Consider the following 3,754-nt stretch of genomic DNA (forward strand, 5'->3'; position numbering starts at 1 on the left):
CCACGCATGAATTCTTACAATTTGATGATTAGAAACTATTTTGAGTTTCATTGAAATTGATGGGTAAAGTTTTGCAGTTTTATACACAATAAGAATAGTTGAAGTTGAAGCAATAACAAACAAATTTTACGATCATCTATAAATTGTACAAAGAGATCGTAACAATTGAGCAACGGGTAAAATAAATCGTAAATTTGTACTTGCATGCCAAGAATTGAATGAATTTTGCTTTATATTTTCAATAAAATTAATGTTTTATTACTATTGCAGATATCAAGAAATTACATATTAATATTTCATTTGAAAAGCGATTTCACTGCGGATTTTTATTCATTATCGGTATCATTATAAATATTTAAAAAGATTGGGTAAAAGTTTTCAATGAATTACATCTATTCTATATATTTTGATGAATAATGATTATATATATATATATATATATATATATATATACATATATTTTTAATTATAATAATTTATAACAATTTTTATAAACGAACCGTTTCTTTTCCTAGAATATATTTTTTCTCCTAGCGGCATCTTTTTTTCAACTGGGCCCTATTCTTCTCTTTCCTCTTTGATATTTCGTGACTCATCTAGTTGACCTTGATAGAGAATTCAGACTCGTTCTTTGGTGGGGCAGTATAATGAACGACTTATAACGGATAACACAAAATGCTAATTTAGGTTTCCATATTTTAAGTTTTAAATTATAACACGCTGATGATGAGACAAACCTAGTCTCGAAACGTTTGTAAAATTATTATTTAATAAATTAGTGCAAAAAAGAATGTTGTTTAATCATATTTCTAAATTAATATCTATCTATCCACTCAGAATACATTTGTTATATATATATATATATATATTATATATATATATATATATATATATAACAAATTATGTATTGTAAATGACTTAAATTGTAACTATTGAATTTTAATAAAGTTCTATTCTATTCTATTCTATTCTATATATATATATATATATATATATATGTATATATATATGTATATATATATATATATATATGTATATATATATATATATATATATTTATTATAAATTAAATCGATGAGTTGAATTGTCTAATAATTCTTACATAAAAAGTATGTGTTATTTTTTTATAATATGGGTATCATTTATCAATAATAATTTGTATTTAATCTGTATTTTTCCCTAATATAACAAAGATATTGAGTGAACATTAACAATTTTGGAATATTTGCAGAAGTCGTAGAAATATTTTATAAATTTTATTGTAACTAAAATTGGCAAATTTAGATGTTATTAAAATGTTAGATATTTGCAATGATTTGTTGTTACTTTTGTAAAATTTAGTATATTAATATATATTATTTTGAGTTGCTGAAGTGAATGATAAGTTTCTTTTATAGAAAGTTTGTTTGTAATTTATGATAATTTAAAAATTTTATATAGAAAATAATTAAGCTAGCTGTTTTATTGTTATTGATCTGTGTTACACTTTTCTCATTAGATGGCGTCCGTCAATCACGTGAGGTTTTTAGAGGTAGGGAGGGTTTGACAAAAAATCATGGGGGAGGAAAGAATATAGTAAGATATCACGTGTATTTATTTTTTGATTTTAAAAGAAAAATCCAAACATTTCCAAAAAAATAAAAAAATCACAATTTTTGCTTGTAATTAAAAATACACGTGATGTTTGATAGAGGAGGGGGGATATTTTGAATATCACCACGTATCACCAAGGGGGAGGGAGAGTCCAAAACTCCTTAGAAAATCGATCACGTGATTAATCGACGCCCCCTTAGGTAAATACCTAGTAGATTTGTTTTAATTCATTACTTTATTATATGGATGATTTATTACTTGATTAATTTTGAAACGCCTATTTAAAAACAATAAGTGAATTTATTTATTTTTGAACTATCAATATGGCTAATCATGCAATCAATCTTATTACTTCAATTAATATTCATCGATTGAAAACGATTTTAATTAGAATAAATCTAAATATTGTTAACTTGTTAGGTTAAATATTAGTTTTGCAATTTCAAAATTGGTGTTAAACTCAAAGTCCTAATAAATGATAATACTGGAAATCTCATACGAGCAGATAATTACATTTCCAGAGTAGATGATGATACGTAATAGATAGTCAAATTACAAAGTTGTAACTAGTTTATTCCAGTATCTCGCTGCCAAAACACCTTGTTAATTGTTTAATATTCCTCATACGAACCTACCTCAAATTCTAATAAAGGAAATATACCTAAAACATCAAATGTACCATCATTTTCCCGAATATATGCAAAAGGTAAAGCTAACAATTTCGCTTTTACGGTGTGATAAAATATCGTAGGACCTTGTACGGCAGCTCGTCATGTAGCTTCATGGCTCGTATTTTATAAATTGGTATAAGTAAAATATTTCATAACGCCATTAGATGCACATGCCGCTCTCATCTATGGAGCTATTTACGCTTCCAGCAGCGATAGTTATTTCTGCTGCGAGAAGGGAGTCCGGTTAGGAATTTGCTCTGCCGGAGCCACCGGCAAAACACTGGAATTTCTACAACATTAAAGGCTGAGTGCACTATAGGATACCATGTATGGACCAATATTGCATGATGGTATCACTAGTTTGACATCCATGAATTCGATGTTTTAGTATTCGATGGGAAAATATATATTGGTAGAAGTTTCATTGCATCGAAATAATTTATAAAATAGTTTAAACGCGTTTAGCGCCAGGCATAGCTGCAATGGAAACACACCTGATTTTCATGAAAAAGGGACTTCGATCGAATACCAGTAGGTAGTATGTACAAAAATTAATTGTAACTAGCTGTAAGTGGAATTCTGTCTTAAGGCAATTAAGGCATCGTGCCTTAAGGCAAATTGCTGGAACTTCCCGTACAAAATATTATTATTATTTTTTGAAAAACGATTAACATTCTTGAAAAAATTGTACTTCGAAAAAATAAGATTTTTGAGAAACTATAAATTGGACAAAAAATTACTTTTTTTGAAAAAAAAATTTAAAAAAAATTTTTTTTTTTTTTAATTTTTTTTTTTTTTGAAAAAAAATGTTTTCTCTATTTTGACATATTTTGAAAGATCTGAACTTTTTTTTCAAAGCAATCGTACGGCTTTAACTGCATATGGAGACAAAATATAAAGCGCGTAAGCGCCGGGTCGCCGTCTAACGGATAAACATTGGTACGGAACCCATAGGAATGTAAACAAAATTTATACTTATTGTTAAAATCTCTATAAAATATCTGATAATTTGATGTGCATATGTCTAATGTTTATTTTTGACCGCCAAATGACTCATTTTTTTACTTTTTCCCCCATATCTCCAAAGTCGTTGGACCTGCCTTTCCAAAAATTTGAACTATTTTTTATTTAGTCAATACAAATAAAATGTTTTTTGAATTATTCAAATCGGACGCTCCGTTCTCTTAAAAACTGCGTTACGGTTTTTGGCACTTTTTGCCCCGTATCTCCAGAACGGCTAGACCTGCCTTCTCCAAAAACTAATCAGCACGTTTCCTTATCACTGCGGATCGAATGTTTTTTAAATTATTCAAATTGCTTCATCCGTGTTCCCGAAATCGTCGACGAAAATTTGTATCCGCACACACATACATACTACGCACACACACGCACACACACACACACACATACATCCATTTTTTCTAAGGTATGCCAAAATGTTCAGAAACCTCTAAAACGTAAAGATCTATAAAAATTTTCATTTTCGATTT

Source organism: Ctenocephalides felis, unplaced genomic scaffold (assembly GCF_003426905.1).
Source record: "Ctenocephalides felis isolate EL2017-DRISC unplaced genomic scaffold, ASM342690v1 CF-g0.4_SCAFFOLD_01492, whole genome shotgun sequence".
Classification (NCBI taxonomy): domain Eukaryota; kingdom Metazoa; phylum Arthropoda; class Insecta; order Siphonaptera; family Pulicidae; genus Ctenocephalides; species Ctenocephalides felis.